The 22,392-nt window shown below is 37.8% G+C and overlaps 2 pseudogenes; both read left to right on the top strand.

Moving 5' to 3' along the window:
- The first annotated feature begins 1,856 nt into the window (after nucleotides 1-1,856).
- Nucleotides 1,857-2,429, top strand: LOC145713717 (small ribosomal subunit protein uS7m pseudogene; annotated as a pseudogene).
- A 19,210-nt stretch (nucleotides 2,430-21,639) lies between these two features.
- On the top strand, nucleotides 21,640-21,908 carry LOC145714053 (large ribosomal subunit protein eL36 pseudogene; annotated as a pseudogene).
- Nucleotides 21,909-22,392: the final 484 nt, after the last annotated feature.

The following is a 22,392-nucleotide window of genomic DNA, read 5'->3' on the forward strand; positions in this document are numbered from 1 at the left end:
AGCCATCATTTCATGTTGAAAAAGAAGGGGAGAAAATTCTATGAACAATAAAAAAAAGTGATTGCATTTCCAGGAAAGTAGCAAACCATATACCCCTAGGTTACCTTGCTGTGGTCATAAAGTCTGCCAGTTACATTTCAGTAACTTTTGTAGCCTTGGACTACAGTTTACTATTATTGACCTCAAAGCTAATCACTGTATCTATTTCCACTCTAACAAAAACTACTTTAGGATAAAGTACAAGAGCTAAGTCTTCATTTGTTGCAAGGATAACTCAGATGCTATAGGCTTCTAATTTCTGTTTCTATTTCACCTTGGTATAAAGTGCCATATCTTTTCTCCAGAGGTAATCATAAAATCCATTAATGGGTACGACCTCAGGAGGAGTCAGGGGTTGAGATCCAACACAAAGCCTCTTCTGCAACCTCCTACCAGAATTAGAGAGTCCATTAATCCTAGGAAGTTCCGCTTTCCTTCAAAGAGATAAAGGAGCTCCCACTTCCAAGGAGGTCAGGGATAGATGAAGTGAGAGGCAGGAATGACTATTACCTAGTAACAAGAATATTTATTACCTAGCAATAAAAGTATTCTTGTGTTTTAACATGATTGTTCTAATGTTATATCAAAATAGCTGCATCAAACTATCGCCAGTACCTAAAATGGCTATATCTAAGTATTCCCTGGACTTCTGGTTCTATGATAAGATGGAAGAGGAAATGTACTTCTCCATATTCCTTTCACTAAGTATAATTAACAACCCCAAATATTATATATAAACACATAAGGTGACTCTGAAAGGTGGAGAGAAGAAAGACCAGGTAAGGACCTTGAGACTCAAGGAATGGCATAGTGTTAAATTCCCTGGATTTCCCTTTTGCCTAATATCCTGGATTGGGTACATTAGAAGCTTGTAACCAGGACACACCCATGAATGCAGTCTAAACATGCTTTAAGTAAAACTTGTTCTCTCTAGCCAAAGGACCAGGATAAAGGCAGTCCAGTAAGACAGAAAACGTTTAGATAATAATCACCTTACTCCAGCCAAACACTATGGAATAAAAATTGTGGTTGCAACTCAACCCATGACAGAATAAGCCAGGTAGGAAACCTAGACGTCTACCTTTACAAAGCCATAACTAGTCATCTCTTCCCCTATATCAGGGTGGTGCAAAAAAGGCAGAGTAGATAGCCAGAACTTTCATTTTGACCCAGTGGTAAGGAGGCCCCCCATTCCATGGTGATAGTGGAGGCCATGTCAGGTGCAGTAATGAGGCATTCTTTCTCCTCCTAACCAAGATGATATCAGCAGAGGCCTAGTAAAGACTTGAAATTTTGTCTCTGCCCCAAAATAAAAAGAGGCTCTTCCCCATGGAATGTCAAAGGTGGCCTAGTAGAAAACATCGACTTGCATCCCTAATTGGCAGTAATGAAGCAATATACCACTTCGGATTCTTTTGTGGTGACTACAGAGTCCTATGAATGTTTAATAAGATCCACAGTCTCGTAACATAATAGCCCCAATTGCCAGGACACACTAAAAATAATCATTCATCATACTAAGAATCAGGAAAATCTCAATATGAGTGAGGAAAAGAAAATCATCAGATGAAAACAAGAAGTTACAAATAACAGAATTATGTGACAAGGATTTTAGTCATCATGGTGCTTCGATGAAAAATTATGTAAAAGCTTGAAGAAAATGAAAATATAGAAAGTCCCAGAGTTCCCATCAAATAATGTCCAAGCAAAGAAATAAAAGACATAAAGAAAAATCAAATTTTAGAACTGAAAATATAAACCAAAATGAAAAATTGCTAGAAGGGGCCAACCGCAGAACAGAGTTGATAAGGGAAAGAATGAGTAGATGTAAACATAGGACAGTAGAAATTGCCCACTCTGAGAAGTATGAGCAGGAACTCAGGAAGACTCAGCTTATCAAAGCTGCCCCAGCGATGAAAACAAGCTCTGTTTGAAGACCCAGTGATCAGCAAATGCTCCAACATGATGATGAAAGGCAGAAACAAAGTACTGGCCACATCCTTCATGATACAGACTCTGGAAGCTGTGAAAGGAAGCATTTTGAGAAGTACCATGCTTCTGCAGAACAGGCAGCCATCAAACGCAACCCCTACACCATCTTCCACCAAGCACTGGAGAACTGTGAGCCTGTGATTGGGCTGGTACCCATCCTCAGAGGTGGCCATTTCTACCAGGTCCCTGTGCTACTGGCTGACTGGCGTCGCCACTTCCTGGCCATGAAGTGGATGATTACTGAGTGCAGGGAGAAGCACTGGAGGATGCTGATGCCAGAGAGGTCATCACATGAGCTGCTGGAGGCTTTTCACAACCAGGGCACTATGATCAAGAAGTATGACATGAACAAGATGACTGAGGCCATCCATGCCCTAGCTCACTACTGCTGGTGTTAGAGAGAGGGTAGAGGCTCAAGGAGCAGCCCAGGGCTCTCTGCTGCAAGAAACAATAGGAGACGCTGTCATGGTGAAAAACACTTGTGTGTTACGGGTATAGTTCCTTTTTAAGCTCAGGCAGGCCTCATAAGGATGGAGCAACATATTTATTGCTTCTTAGTCCTTTCTTTGGGGGCTAGAACTTGTTCTTCCTGTTTTATCACCTTACAAAGAGAGAACATGTCAATGTAGATTTCCCCCAGGAAACTTAGGGCCCATCCAGCTACTCTTCCTTCAATTTGGGTAGAACTTAGGATGATATGAAAGGAAGCAGTTTTAATATTAGAAAAGGTTTATTAAAAAATTCTCACCCTGAACTGGTGTAGTATGTGATATGGTACTGCTATTTATTAAAACCAACTAGAAATGAAGAGGAAGAGGAAGAGGAAGAAGAAGAAAGGAAAGAAGGAAAGAAATAAAGAAGAGAAAGAAAGAAATAAAAAGAAGGAAGAAAGAAGAGAAATTACTCTTTCTGAAAAACAGAAAAAAATAGATGGAAAAAAGATACTTAGGGATCTGACGTTCTTTAACAAAAGATCTAACATCCATGCCATCAGATTCCTATCAGGTTATAAGAAAGAATGACACTAAAGTAGTACTCAAAGAAATAATGGCTGAGGGGTCCCTGGCTGGCTGAGTCGGTAGGGTATGGGACTCTTGATCTTGGGGTCATGAGTTCAAGCCACATGTTAGGTATAAAGCTAACTATAAAACAAACAAACAAACAAATAAGTAAAAATAAATAATGGCTGAAAATTCCCCAAATTTGCCAAAAGACATAAACCTACAAATGCAAGAAGCTGAGCAAACCTTAAACAGGATAGACCCAAAGAAATTCATGTCACAATACATTATAATCAAACTGCTGAAAATTAGAAGCAAAGAAAATCTAGAAAGTAGCAAGAGATAAATGACACTTTATTTCCAGGGGAAACTAATGCAAATTACAGCAGATTTCCAATACAAGTTCAGGAGAAGTACAACCTTCTCTACACAACTCCTACTTATGACTCTACCTTGAGGCCAGAAGGAAGTGGCACACTATTTTTAAATGCTAAGCAAAGAAATATCAACCCAGAATTCCATATGCAGTGAAAATATTCTTTATGGAAAAAGGAGAAATCAAGACTATCTTAGATGAAGGGAAATTAAGAGAATTTGTCACCAGAAGACCTACCCTAAAAGAATGGCTAAAGGCAATTAATGAAACAGGAAGTAAATAATAAGAGAAGGAATCTTGAAACATTAGGAAGAAATAAAGTATAATGGGAAGAGTAAAAACTTTGGTAATACAATAGACCTTCCTTTTCCTCAAGTTTCTCTACACTAATAATGAACTGTCTGAAAAAGAAATTTTAAAAAATCACATTTATATTATCAAAAGAACAAGAAAATTAGGAATAAATTTAACCAAAGAAGTGAAGATTTATACTGTGAAAACAGTAAGACATTGATTTAAGAAATTGAAGAAAGTGTAAATAATTGGAAAGATATCCCATGTTCATAGTTGGAAGGATATTATTTTTTTAATTTTTTTATGTTTATTTATTTTTGACAGAGAGAGAGAGACAGAGCATGAGCAGGGGAGGGGCAGAGAGAGGAAGACACAGAATCCGAAGCAGGCTCCAGGCTCTGAGCTGTCAGCACAGAGCCCGACGCAGGGCTTGAACTCACAGACCACGAGGTCATGACCTGAGCTGAAGTCAGATGCTCAACCAGTCGACTGAGCCACCCAAGTGCCCCTTGGAAGGATATTATTAAAATTTCCATACTACCCAAAGTCATTTGTAGATTCAATGCAATCTCTACCAATATTCCAATGCCATTTTTCACAGAAGTAGAACAAACAGTCCTAAAACTCATATGGAACCACAAAATACCCTGAATAGCCAAAGTAATCTTGAGAAAGAACAAAGCTGGAGACATCACATTCCTGATTCCAAACTATATTACAAAGCTATAGTAATCAAAACAGTATGGTACTGGCATAAAAACAGGCACATACACCAATGGAACACAGTTAAAAGCCCCAAAATAAACCCACTCATATATGGTTAACAAATATGTGACAAGGGAGCCACGAATAGACAAGGGGGAAATGATAGTCTCTTTAACAAATGGTGTTTGGAAAACTGGATAATCACATGCAAAAGAATGAGCTCCAGTCTTATACCACTAACAAAAATTAACTCAAAATATTTTTTTTAGTTTATTTATTTTGAGAGAGAGGTAGCATGAGTGGGGGAGGGGCAGAGAGGGAGGGAGAGAGAGATGTGGGGCTCCATCTCATGAACTGCAAGATCATGACCTGAGCCGAAACCAAGAATTGGATACTCAACTGACTGATCAATTCAGGCACCCCAAACTCAAAATATTTTAAGGACATAAATATAACACCTGAAACATTATAACCCCTAGAAAAAGGCATAGGAAGAAAGCTCCTTAACATTGGTCTTGGCAATGATTTTTTGGATGTGATGCCAAAAGCACAGGCAACAAAAGCAAAAAAATCATCAAGCAGGATTTAAACTAAAAAGCCCTGCACTGCAAAATAAATAAATAATAATAATAATCAATCGGTAAAATGAAAAGGCAACCTATGAAATAGGAGAAAATATCTATCTGTCTAACCATCTATCTGATAAGGCATTAATATACAAAACATATAAGGAACTCCTATAAGGAACTCATATAAGGAACTCCTCCATATAAGGACCCAATAGCAAAAAGGAACTTAAAAATCCAATTAAAAATGACCAGAGGAACTGAATAGACATTTTCCCAAAGAAGATACACAAATGACCAATAGGCACATGAAAAGGGGCTAAACATCACTGGTCATCAGGGAAATGCAAATGAAAACCACCTGTTAGAATGGCTATTATCAAAAAGACAGGAGATAAGTGTTAGTAAGAATGTGGAGAAAATAGAACCTTCATGCACTGTTGGTAGGAATGTAAATAAATTGGTACAGACACTATGGAATAAATACAGAGGTTGTTCAAAAAATTAAAAATAGAACTACCACATGACACAGCAATCTCACTTCTGGGTGCATATCCAAAAGAAATGAAATTAGGATCTCAGATATCTGGACTCCCATGTTCATTGCACCATTATTCACAATAATCACAACATTGAAACTGCCTACATGTCTAAGGATGAACGGAAAAAGATGTGACACACAGACACACACGATGGAATATTATTCAGCTATCAGAAAGGAGAAAGGCCTGCCATTTGCAACAACATTTGGACCTTGAAAGCATTATGCAAACTGAAGTAAGTCAGAGAAAGACAAATACTGAATGATATCACTTATATGTGAAATCTAAAAAGCCAAACTTATACAACAGAGTAGAATGGTTCTTGCCAGGGTCCTAGCAGTGGGAGAAATGGGAATGTGTTGGTTGAAGGGTACAAACTTCCAATTTTAAGATGAATAAGTTCTGGAGATCTAATGTACAGCATGATGACTATAGTGAACAATACTACATTATATATTTGAAAGTTGCTAAGCGAATAAATCTTAAATGTTCTCACCACACCAAAATATGATAATTTGAAGTGATAGAAGTGTTAATGAACCCTGCTGTAGTTATAATTTTCTAATAAATACACGTGTATCAATTCATCATGTTGTACACCTTAAACTCACACACTGTTATATGTCAATTATATCTCAGTAAAGCTGGAGGAAAAAATTAGAAGGAGGAAGGGAGGCAAAAACAGAGGGAAGAAGGGAGGAAGGAAAGAGAAAAAGGTTGAAGGGACAAGACTAGAAAAAAGAGTTAAAAAAAAAAAAACTGTCCTCACAAAGGATCTGATTTTAATTGAACCAGTCTGTGTGGCAATTTATTTTCCAGGACATTGTTGAAAATAATAGAACGATCAGCCAGCAATTAGTGGCACTTAGTAGGTGGGCGTGCTCAGGGAAAGAGACAAAGAGAGCCCTGCCAAACAACTATCATTCTAAGGTGACTGTGCACATGCCCAATGCTGTGTCCTCCAAGAAGTGCCTATCAGAAGTGCATACAATAGAGAGGAAATACATTTCATTAAAAATGATCCAGTTAAAATAAATGATCCGGTTACCAGAAACAAACAAATAAGTATAACAAACACCCCCACATACACACAGGTGGGATGGAATGTGGACCTATAACCAGAGTTGCTACAACATGTTACCTAAAATGTCCCATTTCCAACAAAAAATTACAAGACATGCAAAGAAACAGCAAAGTCTGACCCATATATGGGGGGCAACAGAAATTGGCTGAGAGTGGACAGACATCATATTTAATGGACAAAGATTTCAAAGTGGCCAAGAGAAACATATTCAAAGCAGTATAAAAATATCATGCTTAAATAAGTAAAGGTATGGTGACAATGTCTCATTAAGTCAGGACCATCAAAAAGAGGACAGAAACTATAGAGTCGCTTGGGTAGCTCACTTGGTTAAATTAACTTCAGACTCTTAATTTCGGCTCAGGTCATGATCTCACGGTTGGTGAGTTTAAGCCCCATGTGGGGCTCTGTGCTGACAGTGTGGAGCCTGCTTGGGATTCTCTCTCTCTCCTTCTCTCTCTGCCCCTCCCCAGCTCGTGCTCTCTGTCTGTCCCTCAAAATAAATAAATAAAAACTTTTTTAAAAAAGGTTAAAACTATAAAAAAAGAACCAAATGGAAATTCGGAAGCCTAAAGTATCATAACTTAAAAGAAAAATTTACTAGAGGGGCTCCACAGTTAATTTGAATTGCCAAAAGAGTTAGGAAAGAAAGAAAGAAAGAAAGAAAGAAAGAAAGAAAGAAAGAAAAGAAAAGAAATAGCAAGTATGAAAATAGATATTATGTAATCAAAAATCAAAATAACACAGAGGAAAAAAGAAAATAAAAGCTGCAGTGTCGGGGTGCCTGGCTAGCTTGGTAGAGCATGTGATTCAATCTCAGGATTGTGAGTTTGAGCCCCACATTGGGTATAAAGATTACATTAAAAAAATAGCTTCAGAGAAATATGGGACCTGCAAAGTACACAATGTGCATGTAACAGAAGTGCCAGAAGGGAAGAGATTAAGGTGCAGAAAAAATATTCAAAGATATAATTGCTGAATATTTTCCAATGTGATGAAAAACTTTATACATCTAAACAGCTCAATGAATTTCAAATACAATAAAAGCAACCAGATCCACAGAAAGATACATTATAATAAAAATGCTGAAAGCCAAAAGACATGGAGAAAATCATGAAAGCAACAAGAAAACAGAGTCATTTATAAACAAATCCCAATAAAATGAATAGCTGACTTGTCATCAGAAACAATGGAGGACAGAAGGCAGGAGAGAAACATATTCGAAGTGCCAAAATAATAACAAAAAACTATCAACCAAGAATCCTATATCCCTCAAAGCTATCTCTGAATAATAAATGTGAAATAAAGACATTCCTTGATCAACACAATATGAGAGAATTTGTTGCTTAGCGGACCTACCTTATAAGAAATACTAGGCTGAAAGCAAGTGACCCAGACAGTATTTCAAATAAAAAAGCAAAAACTACTTGTAAAGTTAATTATATGTCATTATAAAAGACAGTATAAATGCATATTTCTTTCCTTTTGTCTCTTGACCAACTTAAAAAAACAATTAAAAATATACGTATAATTGCACTGAAGGGCCTACAATATATAGAAATGTAATAGGTTTGCCAATAACGCAGGGGAGGTGGTAGGGATCAGAGCTGTACTACATGGTAATGTGGATCAACAGAAATAAATGAAGAAACCAGAAATGGGAAATAAAGTCAATATAACAAAAGCTAAACATATATATACATGTTCCTCTTGCTCCTGTTTCTTTAAAATATATAAAATTGTATGAAGTAGTAATTATAGCACTATGTTATTGTGCCTTTAACATATATAATACATGTACAATAACATCACAAAAAGAGGAAAAAGGGAACAGAGGTACACAGGAGTAACCTTTCTGTGTCTCATTGGAACTAAATTAGCATAAATCTGAAGCAAATTTTGATAAGATATATATGGTAAGCCTAAGGGACCATGAAGGAACGACGAAGGAAATAATTCAAAACTATAATGGAAAAGTTAAATTAAAATTGTACGTTAGAAAATATTCACTTAAAGCAAAAGAAAGCAGTACATGAGAAAGAGTAACAAAAAGGCATGGGACATATAGAAAACAAAAAAGTAAAAATAGTATAAACAAAATTATATTAGTAACAACGTAATTAAAAGGCAGAGTTTATCAAAATGGATAAAAATCAAGCTCTACCTGTATGCCATCTACAGGACACACACTTACTATTCAAATATATAAACAGACGGGGCGCCTGGGTGGCAGCTAAGCAACCGACTTTGGCTCAGGTCATGATCTCGCTGCTCATGAGTTCGAGGCCCGCATCGGGCTCTGTGCTGACAGCTCGGAGCCTGCAGTCTGCTTCAGATTCTGTCTCTGTCTTTATGCCCCTCCCCTGCTCGCACTCTGTCCCTGTCTCTCTCTCTCTCTCTCTCTCAAATATAAAAAAATAAAACATAAAAATTTTTTTACTTAAAAATAGATACAAATAGATTGAAAGTAAAAGGATGGGGAAAAATCTATCCTGCAGACAGCAATAGTAAGAAAGCTGGAATGGCTATACTAATATCAAACAAAATGCACTTTAAAACAAAAAAGTGCTTTTAGAGATAAAGAGGGATATTTTACAATGATAAAAGGGACAATCCATCAGGATTATATAACAAGTATAAACCTACACATTCAATTATAGAGCACCAAATTACATGAAGCAAAATCTGACAGAAATTAATAAACAATCGATTCTACAATAATACTTAGAGAGCAAAAAATCCATATTCAATAATGGATACAACAAGACAAAATATTAACAAGGAAATAGAAGAATTGAATAACACTATAAAATATCTATACCTAATGGACATATATAGAACATGCCTCCCGAGAACAGCAAGATACACATTCTTCTCAAGTGCACATGGAATGCTCTCCACAGTAAACCAAATGGTAGGCCATAAAACAAGTCTCAGTACCTTTAGGAGGACAGAAATCATACAAAGTACGCTCTTCAACCACAATAGAACAAAACTGTAAATCAGTAACAGAAGGAAATTTTGTATGTTCACAAACACATACAATTAAACACCACACTCCTAAATAATCAATAGGTTAAATAAGAAATCATAAGGGAAATTTGAAAGTACTTTGAGATAAATGAAAATGATAACACAAATACCAAACCTTACAGGATCCAGTAAAAACAGTGCTTAACAGGATTTTATAGCTATAAATGCCTTTTTTTTAAATAAAAAAAAAAAAGAAAGAAAGAAAGAAAGAAAGAAAGAAAGAAAGAAAGAAAGATCTCAGATCAATAAGCTAACCTTCCACCTCAAGGCACTGGGAACAGAAGAGCAAACTAAACCTAAAGCAAACAGAGGTTAAAAAAATAATAAAGATTAGATCAAAGGTAAAATAGAAAATAGAAAAACAATAAAGAAAAATCAATGAAACCAAGATTTGGTTCTCTGACAAGATCAACAAAATTGACAAACCTTTAGCTAGACTGATCAAGAAAAAAAAGACATAAGACTCAAATTACTAGAATCAGAAATAAAAAAGGTAGCTGCTAGAGACTAAATGTTTGTGTTCCCCTCCAAATTCCTATTCGGAAACCTAATCCCCAACATGATGATATTTGGAGGTGGGGTCATTGGGAGCTCTCATGAGTGGAATTAGTGTCCCTATAAAAGAGACCTCAGAGAGCTTCCCTGCCCACTTCTGCCATGTGAGATCACCATGAGAAGACAGCAGTCTACAACCAAGAAGAGGGCGTCTCCAGAATTCAACTATGTTTGGCCTCCTTATCTCAGACTTCTAGCCTCAAGAACTGTGAGAAATAAATGTCTGTTGTGTATACACCACCCAGTCTATGGTACTTTGCTATAACAGCCCAAGCTAAGAGACATTGCGGAGATAAAAACAATTATGAAGCTAATAGACATTATAGAAATAAAAACAATTATAAAAAAATTGCAGGCCAATAAATTAGATAACGAATGAAATGGATACATTGCTAGGGAACACAAATGAGCAAAATTGATTCAACAACAAACAAAAATATGAGTAGACTTTTAACAAGAAACTGAATCAGTAATCAAACACTTCCCAACAAAGAAAAAGCCCAGGACCAGGTGACTTTACAAGTAAATTTTGCCAAATACTTAAAGAATTAATGTTGATTCTTGAAAAATTTTCCCCCAAAAAAGAAGAGGGAACATTTCCAACTCATTCTATGAGTCCCTTGTTACACTGGTGCTAAAATCAGACGACAACATGATGTGAAAAAAAATCTACATACCAGTATCTCTTAAGAATACAGACTAAAAAATCTTCAACAAAATACTAGCAAACCAAATCCATCAACATATAGAAAGAATTATACACCACGACTAGCTGGGATTTATCCCATGAACACGAGGGTATATTAACTTGGAAAAAAAATCAATGAATATAATATACCATGTGAACAGAATTAAAAAACAAAAAACCCACGGATCATCTCAATAGATGCAGATAAAACATCTGAGAAACTCCAGCACCTTTTCATATCAGTAATACTCAAACTAGGAATAGAAGGGAACCGTCAGTCTGATAAAAAGCATCTACAAAACACTTATAGCTAACATCCTACTTAATGGTAAGAGATGGGTGTTTTCCCTCTAAGACTAGTAACAAGACAAGAATGTCTGCTCTCACCACTTCTATTCAAAATTTTTACTGGAGTTTCTAACCAGGACACCTAGTCGAGAAAATGAAATAAAAGACATCTAGATTGGGAAGGATGAGGTAAAACTATCTCTATTCACACAAGACATCATCTGGTATGTAGAAAATCCTAAAGAATCCATTTTTTTGAGTAGGCTCCACACCCAACATGGGTGGGACTTAAACTCACAACCCTGTGATCAAGAGTCACATGCTCTACTGAGTGAGTGAGCCAGACGCCCCAAAAGAACCCATTTTTTAAATTAATTTTATTTTTTAATTTACATCCAAATTAGTTAGCATATACAAGAACCAATTTTTTTAAGTAGACCTGAGCTGAGATCAAGAGTCCAACACGTCACCAACTGAGCCACCCAGGTACCTCCCAAAAGTATCCATTTTTGAAAAACTGTAAGAATTAATAAATGAGTTAAGCAAGGCTGCAAAACAGAAGACAAATATATAAGAATCAATTGTCTTTCTATACATTTTCAATGACCAATATGAAAATGAAATTAAGAAAACAATTCCATTTAAAATAGCATCAAAAAGAACACAACATTTAGGAATAATTTTAATAAAAGAAATGCAAAATTAGCTGGGCACCCAGGGAAGAAGGGATGCTTGAGTTTGAAGGCAGTCAGCAGACAGAATCCTTTCTTGTGCGGAGGTCAGTCTTTTTTCTCTTAAACCTTCCAACTGATTAGATGAAGTCCATCCACATTATGGAGAGCATCTAAAAAATATCTTCCCAGCAACATCCACACTAATATTTGACCAAATATCTGGGTACTGTGGTCTAGCCAAATTGATGCATAAAATTAGCCATCACAGATTGGAAGACATAATATTGTTAAGATAGTAGTACTCCCCAAATTGACCTAAAGATTCCATTTAATCTATATCAAAATACCAACTGGCTATGTTCTAGAAATTAACAAACCGATCCTAAAATTCCTATGGAAACTCAAGGAACCCACAATAGCCAAAACAACCTTAGAAAAGAACAAAAGTTGGACTTAAAATTTCCTGAGTTCAAAATCTACTACAAAACAACAGTAATCTAGACAGCATGGTACTGGCATAAGAATAGACGTATAGATGAGTGGAATATAATTGAGAGTCTAGAAAAAAGCCCATGTATATGGTCAGTTGATTTTCAATAGACACACCAATACAATTCGGTGGGAAAGAACAGTTTTTTCAATAAATGGTGCTTGGACAACTTGATAGCCACATATAAAAGAATGAGATTGGATCTGTATGTCACACAACATACAAAAATTCAAAATGAATAAAAACCCAAATATAAGAGTCAAAACCATAGGGCCGCCTGGGTAGCTCAGGTGGTTAAGTGGCTGACTCTTAATTTCAGCTCAGGTCATGATCTCAGGGTCGTGAGACTGAGCCCCACATCAGGCTCTGTGCTGACAGTGAGGAGCCTGCTTGGGATTCTCTCCTTCCCTTTCTCTCTGCCCCCCAACTCCTGCTCACACACACTCTCTCTCATTCTCTCTCTCTCAAAATAAATAAACTTATAAACATTTTTTTAAAGAGTCAAAACTATAAAACTCTCAGAAAATAGAATATGGATTTGTCAGTGGAATCTTAGATATGACACCAAAAATGCAGGCAACATAAGAAAAACAAGTAACTTAAATGTCATAAAAAATTTTAAGAAACTTTTGTTTCTTAGGATTCTATCCAGAAAGTGGAGACAACTCACAGAAAGGGAGAAAATTTTTATAAATCATATACCTAATAAGGGACTCATACCTAGAATATATAAAGAATGATTAAAACACAATAATAAAATGACAACCCAATTTTTAAAATCAGCAAATTATCTAAACAGACATTTCCCCAAAGATATGGACAATAAACACATGAAGCAATGTTCAACGTCATTCATTATCAGGGAAATATAAATAAAAATCACAATGAGATACCACTTCATACCTACTGGGATGGTTATACAAAAAGAAAAAGGATAATTAGAGTTAGTTTGGTGAGGATATAAAGCCATAACCCTTATGCACTGCTGGTGGGAATATCAAACTGTGTAGCCACTTTGGAAAACAATCTGGAAATTCCTCAAAAAGTTAAGCATAAAGTTACCATTTGACCAAGCAATTCTACTCCTCCTAGATATATCCCCAAGAGAAGTGAAAACACATCCACACAAAAACTTGTGCACAAAAGTTCATAGCAGCATTATTTGTAATAGCCAAATGGCAGAATCTACTCAAATGTCCATCAAATGACGAAGGGATAAACAAATATTGTATCTCTGTCTAATGGAATGTTAGTCAACCATAAGAAGAATGAAGTACCGATACATGTTACAACACAGATGACCCTTGAAAACATGCTAAGTAAAGGCAGTCACAAAAGACCACATAATATAATATTCCATTCACAAAATGTCCAAAATAGAGAGAGAGAGAAAGAGAGAGAGAGAGAGAGAAAGGTAGATTTGTGGTTGCTTAGAGGGTTGCAGGGTTTCTTTTTGGGTGATAAAGATTGTGGTGATGATTACACAATTCAATATACTAAAAACCATCGAATTGTGTACTTTAAGTGGCCAAATTGTTTGGTATGTGAATTATGTCTCAATAAAGTTGTAAAAAATATATAGATAAATCAAAATGGAATTCTAAAGAAGGTATGAGGAAATCAAAAGAATGAAGGAAAAATAAACACAAAAGTGAAGAACAGAGAGAACAGAAAACAAAGAATGTTACACTTAAGCCCTAACATATCAATAATTACATTAAATGTATACAGTCTAAATACACAAATTAAAAGACAAAGTAGCAGAATAGTTTCCAAATATGACACAATGATATGCTTATAAAAGAAACTTCAAATATCAAAATATACGCATATTGGAAGTAAAAGGCTAGAAAAAGTTATATCATTCATATATTAAACAAAGAAAAGCAAGTGTGGCTATATTAATATCAAATAAAGTAGACCAGAGCAATGAAAATTATCAGAGATAAAGAGGGAGAGGACATTATATAATGAAAGTGTCAGTCTATTAAGATGACATAACACATTCCCATTGTTTATGCCCCGAACAACAGAGCTGCACAATATATGAAGCAAATACTGATAGAATGAAAGGAGAAACAGACAAAAAATTATAATTGAAGACTTCAAAACTCTTGTTTCAAAAACTGACAGAACTAGGCAGAAAATCAACAAGCATATAGCATTCAACAACACCATCAACTGACAGGGTCTAAATGGCATTTATAGAACACACCAGTCAACGACAGCAGAATACACTTTCTTTTCACATGCACATGGAACATATACCAATAAACAAAGTCAATAACAGATAACAGGAAAATCTCCAAACCCTTGGAAACAAATCAAAATCTAAATAATCCTTAAGGCAAAGAATAAGTCTTAAAGAAATTAAAATAATACACTGAATTGATTGAAAATAAAAATAAACATATCAGACATTGAAGGATATAGCTAAAGAAGTGCTAAAAAGAAATTTATAGGATTAAATGCTTATATTAGAAAAGAGAAGGGACACCTGGGTGGCTTAGTGGGTTAAGCTGTCTGACTCTTGATTTTGGCTCAGGTCATGATCTCAGGGTCAGTCGTGAGACTGGGCTCTGCTCTGGGCATGGAGCCTGCTTAACAGTCTCTATCCCTCTGCCCTTCCTCTGCTCATGCTCTCTTGCTCTCACTCTCTGTCAAAAATTTAAAAAATAATAATAAATTAAAATTAGGAAAAAAACAAAAAGAAAAGAGAAAAAGTCTCAATAACCTAAAGGCCTGACTTAAACTAAAAACAGGGGCACCTGGATGGCTCAGTCAATTAAGTGTCCGACTTCAGCCCAGGTCATGATCTCACAGTTTGTGAGTTTGAGCCCAGGATGGATGGGGCTCTCTGCTAACAGCACAAAGCACGCCTCAGATCCTTTATTTCCCTCTCTCTCTCTCTCTCTCTGCCCCTCCTCGGCTCACACACTCTCTCTCAAAAACAAATAATAAAACATTAAAAAAAGAAACTAAAAACAAACTCAAAGCAAGCAAAGGGAAGGAAATAAATAGTGGAAGTCAATGACATTGAAAACAGAAATAATAAAAGTTGAGCTTATCAGTCTTGGGGCACCTGGCTGGCTCAGTGGGTAGAGCATGTGACTCTTGATCTCAGGGTTGTGAGTTCAAGCCCCATGTTAGGTGTCGAGTTCACTTATTAAAAAATAAAGTTGAGTTTATGAGTCTATATAGTTCACAGACTCTACCTTCTTCCATTTTGAAAATCAGAACAGTATCTGTTCCTCTCCCAGTTTCCTTACTGGGAAGTAAGTCCATTTTCATGATTCCTTAAAGATTCCTAAACAGCAGTGCTATAATGCCATCTGTGATCAGTCCCCTAGGATATAAACTGTGCCAAGAGACTTGAGGTCACAAGCTCAACTTTTATCTTGACATTGGATTCATTCTTACCATGCAGAGTTCTACCCTTTGGGACGAAGGCAGAAGCCAAATGGAATTTGAATACTTCTCTGTTTCTTACAACAATATCAGCCCTAACCACCAGACCCTAGCTCTCAGTGGACATCAGAGTAACTCTGTAGAACCCTAAGACTCTGGAAAACAGTTTGAAACTCAATATACTAAACAATAGAAATAGAAAAAACAAGGCTCCATAAACTCAATTTTCAGCAAGATTACAATCTCACTGCCTGACCATGGCTTTTTCTTTTCTTTTCTTTTGTTTAATGTTTATTTACTTATTTTGAGGGGGGAAGGGGCAGAGAGAGAGGGAGAGAGAGAATCCCATGCAGGCTCCATGCTGTAGCACAGAGCCTGACGCAGGACTCAATCTCACAAACCATGAGATCATGACCAAAACCAAGAGTCAGAGGCTTAACTGACTGAGCCACCCAGATGCCCCATCTGACCATGTCTTATTAACCTGTGCCTGTTTGCCCTCCTTTAAAAAATGTAGACATTATACTCATTCTTGTGTGAACACACTAATGGGAGAGTGACTCTGGAACCATCCTCTTGTCTTAAACCTTGATAAGTATAATGTCATAATCATTAGTAAACCTCAATGCAACCTCTAGATATACTTTGGTGATAGAGTTTCTTTTCCAATAGCCTAGAAGTACACAGTTTCAGCATGCAGATAAACTTCAAGAGCAACAAAACATGAAATACAAGAACCTTGGATAAAAATTTAAAAATCACAGCACAGAATAAATTGATTCCTGAAATATTTACTAAAATAGCAGCCGGTATCCAGTAGTATATCACTGAATACCTTCCTGCGACAGGAGAATCTGAGCCAAAGAGGTTTTATCTTCAATGTATTTTTGGAACCTGTATTTATGAACCAAATCTGCATTGTTCATTGAAAAGTAGTTGTTTTGGAATTTGTTATGCTCTACTAAATGAGAATATAAAGGACAAGAAATATGCTCTATTATGAGCATAAACACTCTTTCCTGCCTCCTCCTTTTGTTTTTCTGCCTGCTCAGTAGTGGGAAAGGCCCTTGGGAGATACAAAAAGGTAAAGGAATGGACCCTACATTGAGGGAATTTATGGCCTAGTTGAGCTAACAGACCTAAGAAGTATAATAATGCAATAAACATGACAAGGTTGCTGGTGAGTACTCTGGGAGTGTGAAGGCTATGGGCTGTTGGGTCAGAGAAGGCACCAAGAAAGAGACTAAACCTGAATTAGGACTTAAGAAATGGCTAATATTTGGAGAGGCAGTAAGGAAAGAAAGGGCATTTCAGCCAGGTGGAGCAAAGTGATCAAAGATTCTAAAGAGTCAGAAATGTGTCAAGCATGCTTGAGAAACAATGGCTAGAATGGATGGTCTATGTTGAAGAATAAGAAGGATACAAGTCGGTCAAGACTATGGATGATATCCCATATTAAGGAGCTTTGGCCTCAGCACATTAGCTACCACTAAAGTGTAGCCACCCACATCAGAATCACCTGGAGAGAGTGTTTAAAATGAACTACAGGCCCGAAGTCCAATGACTCTGATTCAGCAGGTTTAGGGCTGGGGCCAGGGAACCTGTATTTTGAACAAGCATTCCCCCCCACACACACACACACAGACCTCATCAAGTGATTCTGATGCCTGATAGAATATAAGAACTGCTTCAAGCAATGGAAAGTCAATGAGAGGCTTTTAGAAGAGGAGTACCATAGTGATACAGCAGTGATTTAGGAAAATAAATCTTCAGTTGTATGCTGGGTTGATTGAAGAAAAGGAGATATGGAAAGTCAGAGAGAAGGCTTTCCAATAGTCCAGGTGTTCAATTTAATCACTGTGATTTATCCATCCCTCTGCTCCCAGGGCCTAGCATAGAGTCGGATACACAGTAATTCACTCAGAGGCAGACATACTTGTGAAGTTAATGAAGCTTAATGCTTTAGAGTCCCTTAGTTGCATAGAGCCTTTCCCAGTCTCTTCTTTTTTTTAATGTTTATTTTTATTTTGAAATAGACAGAGAGAGTACAACCAGGGGAGGGGCAGTGAGAGAGGGAGAAAGAGAATCCCAAGCAGGCTCTGCACTGTCACTGTCAATGCAGAGCCCAATTCAGGGCTCAATCTCACAAACCAAGAGACCTGAGCTGAAATCAAGAGTCAGATGCTCAACCGAATGAGCCACCCAGGTGCCCCTCTTCCTTTTTTTTAATTTAAAAAATGTGGGGTGCCTGGGTGGCTTAGTCAGTTGAGTGTCCAATTCTTGATTTTGGCTCAGGTCATGATCCCAGGGTCATGGGATCAAGCCCCACATCAGGCTCCGCACTGAGCATGGAACCTGCTTAAGATTTCTCTCTCTCCCTCTGCCCCTCTCACTCGCTCACGCACTCGCTCTCTCTAAAAAAAATTTTTAATTTAATTTTAAAAATAAATAACTCACATATATACCTATTTTGAATTCTTTAAGATGGCCCCCCAAATTGTATAAAGCCTCAGACTCCACAAATACTAGATCCAGCCCTTTATTCAGTGTTTAATTTTTTTTAATTTATTTTTTTAAGTTTCTTAATTTATTTGGGGGTGGGGGGTAGGGCAGGGAGGGTTAGAGAGAGAATCCCAAGCAGCCTTGTGCTGCCAGCACAAAGCCTAATGCGGGGCTCTATCTCACAAACTGTGAGATCATGACCTGAGCTGAAATCAAGAGTCAGACGCTTAACCGACTGAGCCACCCAGGCACCAAAAGTTTATTTATTTTGAAGGAGAGAGAAAGAGTGTGCCTGTGCATGCATGAGTCAGGGAGGAGCAGAGAGAGAGGGAGAGAGAGAATCTCAACCATGCTCTGCACTGTCAGTGCAGAACTCGACATGGGGCTCAATCTCACAAACCGTGAGATCATGACCTGAGCTGAAATCAAGAGTCAGACACTTAACCAACTGAGCGACGCAGATGCTCCTTCCTTAATTTTTTTAGTAATACCTACACCCAACATGGGGCTTGAACTTACAACTGCAAGATCAAGAGGCACATGCTCTTCTGACTGAGTTACCCAGGCACTCCTGTATTCAGTGTTTATTGAGTTGAACTCAAAGATTTAATTTTTTGTGGGGCGCCTAGGTGACTCAGTTGGTTAAGCATCTGACTCTTGATTTTGGTTCAGATTATGATCTCAGTTTGTGGGTTTGAGCCCCACATAGGGCTCTATGCTAACAGCTCAGAGCCTGGAGCCCGCTTTGGATTCTGTGTCTACCTCTCTCTCTCTGCCTCTCCCCTGCTCACTCACGCCCTGTCTCTCTCTCTTAAAAATAAACATTAAAATTTTTTAAATAAAAAGTGTTCATTTAAAAAAAGATTAATCGGGGCGCCTGGGTGGCGCAGTCGGTTAAGCGTCCGACTTCGGCCAGGTCACGATCTCGCGGTCCGTGAGTTCGAGCCCCGCGTCAGGCTCTGGGCTGATGGCTCGGAGCCTGGAGCCTGTTTCCGATTCTGTGTCTCCCTCTCTCTCTGCCCCTCCCCCGTTCATGCTCTGTCTCTCTTTGTCTCAAAAATAAATAAAAAAAACGTTGAAAAAAATTAAAAAATAAATAAATAAATAAATAAATAAAAGATTAATCTTTTGACAAATCACTTAATGTATTCTTCCTCCTTGCTATACCTGTTTAACCCCAGTTTATTCTCAATATAATAGATGGATCCTATTAAAAGAAAAGTCTATATATATCACTCTTGTGCCCAAACTCTCTAGTCTCAGAGTAAAAGTCAAATCTTTACAATGGCTATAAGGTCCTATACAACCTGGATCCTTGTTACTTCTCTTATCTCATCTCCTACTATCCCTTCTGCTCACTGTGTTCCAGTCCTATTAACCTCTTTGTTGTTCCTACACCATGCCAGGAATATTCCTGCATCAAGGCCTTTGACACTTCTGTTCCCTTTGCCTGGAATTCTCCTCCTTGCAGATATTCTCATGGCTCACTCTCTCACGTCCCTCACAGCTCTGCTCGAATGTCACCTTGTCAGTGACATCTTTTCTGACCACCTTCTCTAAACTGTAATCATGGGGCACCTGGGTGGCTCAGTCGGTAAGCATCCGACTTCAGCTTGGGTCACGATCTCCCGGTTCGTGAGTTTGAGCCCCGCGTCGGACTATGTGCTGACAGCTCAAAGCCTGAGCCTGCTTCAGATTCTGTGTCTCCCTCTCTCTCTGCTCCTCCCTCACTCACATTCTGTCTCTCTCTCTCAAAAATAAATAAACATTTAAAAAAATTTTTTTAAATAAATAAATAATAAACTGCAATCTTATATACATACTCCCTATACCCTTCTCTGTTTTAGATATCTTCTTAGCACTTATCACTACATAACATATATTTCAATTTTTGTTTTTTACCATTAGAAATATAAGATCCATGAGGTCAGGGGTATTTGTCTCTCTTGTTTTCTGGTATATCCCTACCGCTTAGAACAGTACTCAATGCATAGAGATTGCTCAAAAAAATCCTCATTGAATGAATGAACGCCACTTTTTAGCTGTGTAACTTTGGATAAATCACTTAAGCCTCAGTTTTCTCATCTATAAAATTAGATAATAATAGCACCTACTTCATAGTCTTCTGAGGTTGGGAAGGAGATAATTTATTAACATTTAGTACAGAATCTTGCACAAAGTAGGCAATAAATGTTAACATGGGTCCTTGATAACTTAATCCAAAGAATACCACCTACTCTACTTCCATAGAAGACCAGCCTGAGCCAGGCATAACCTACTTAGCCAGGCCTGGCCAAACTCAACAACAGATCTGCAACTGCAAAAGCTATTTCCCTCCCCTGATGAATGTCACTGACAAGTACAGAGGCAAATAGACACACAGAGAGGCAGATGTGACACACCAGAAGCTCATCCGGGACATGGTCTCAGGCTAGAAGAACTGGAATCTGTCTTGTTTTACAGAGACATGAAAAGGGAACCAAGCTACATGCACATTTTATTTGTAAGGAGTCAATCACAGTAGGAGTCCCACTAAAAGACACTCAGCACCACCCAACACATGCATACATCCTGGTGTGCATATCAAATAAGCCTTCTCTTTATTCCTTAGGCATCATGGGAAGCTAAATCAAGAGAAAACCTACTTACAGCAGGGGTCCTAACTATTGGCAAAATATGAGTGTTACCTAATTTGGAGTCACCATTCTTTAAGCGAGAGCCAGCCCCTCTCACTCGCACCTAAGCATGCTAAGCTCAGTCAGGACCTAACGGGACCAATGTTGCTTCCAACATCTGCTCCTGGACTTCATCCTGGTTCTTCACTGTCTACTTATAGACTATAGATATGCGTCTCCCTGAAAGAAAAGGGGGCTAGGGAGACAAAGAGTCTTTTATACCTTTATGTTACAATCTGCTCCTAACATACATGTGGGTCCAGCTTTAAGATCATAACTCTTGTTTCCTCTACATCTACTTGAAGAATAATTTCCTGTACACACTAATAATAGCAAAAATTACTAGCTGAAATTTAGCAATTACTATGTATGAAGCACCATATGACCTTTACACTCATTGGTTTTAATTTTTTAATGTTTATTTTTGAGACAGAGAGAGCACAAGTGAGTGTGCAGCAGAGAGAGAGAGACAAGCGTGAACAGGGGAGGGACAGAGAGAGAGGGAGACACAGAATCTGAAGCAGGCTCCAGGCTCTGAGCTGTCAGCACAGAGCCCAAGGTGGGGAATGAGCCCATGAACTGTGAGATCATAACCTGAGCCAAAATCAAGAGTCGGACACTTAACCAACTGAGCCACCCAGGTGCCCCTACACTCATTGGTATTAAACCTTCAGTAACAGGCAGGAGTTATTGAGGACAATCAGCCACAGCTGTGAGCTGCCTTGTGGACATGGGTCTCAACAAGGGCCACAAGGTGACCAAGAACATGAGCAAGTGCCTCACAAGGCACACCAAGTTCATGTGGGACATGATCAGAGAGGTGTGCGGCTTCACCCCATACCAGCAGTGAGCCATGGAGCTGCCGAAGGTCTCCAAGGACAAGTGCACTCTCAACTTCATCAAGAAAAGGGTAGGGACACACATCCGTGCCAAAGGAAGAGAGAGGAGCTAAGCAACATCCTGGCAGCTATGAGGAAAAGGGTATCCAAGAAGGACTGAACCCCTCCCCTCTGTATGTAATAAAGTTTTTTTGGAACTTGAAAAAAATAAAAATAGAGAAATAAACCATCAGTAACACATTAGGTAGGTACCATTTCCCCCATTTTACAAAGGGGGAATCTGAACTGACTCAGAAAGACTAATTTATTTACATAAGTTCATATAGCGAGTCAGTGATAAAGTCAGGATTCAAACAGATCTGCCTTGCTTCAAATCTATACTTGCCACTACAGAACACCGCCATTCTAGAAAAAGATAATTTAACCATATGCATGAAACTAACTTGAAGACATAAAGTCCATATCAATTAGGCGATGTAAAATTGAGAGAGACCAAGAGCAGTTTCATCCAACTCAGAAAATAAAAGCAACAGCATTTGGTTTTAGATAATAAATCTGCTCCTGATTCAGGTCTTCGGTAACTGTCAGAAAGGTCAATATTCACTTTCTCAATTTAGTTGGCTCCCTCTTGGTTGATTAAGAAG

Source organism: Panthera onca, chromosome X (assembly GCF_046562875.1).
Source record: "Panthera onca isolate mPanOnc1 chromosome X, mPanOnc1 haplotype 2, whole genome shotgun sequence".
NCBI classification, from domain to species: domain Eukaryota; kingdom Metazoa; phylum Chordata; class Mammalia; order Carnivora; family Felidae; genus Panthera; species Panthera onca.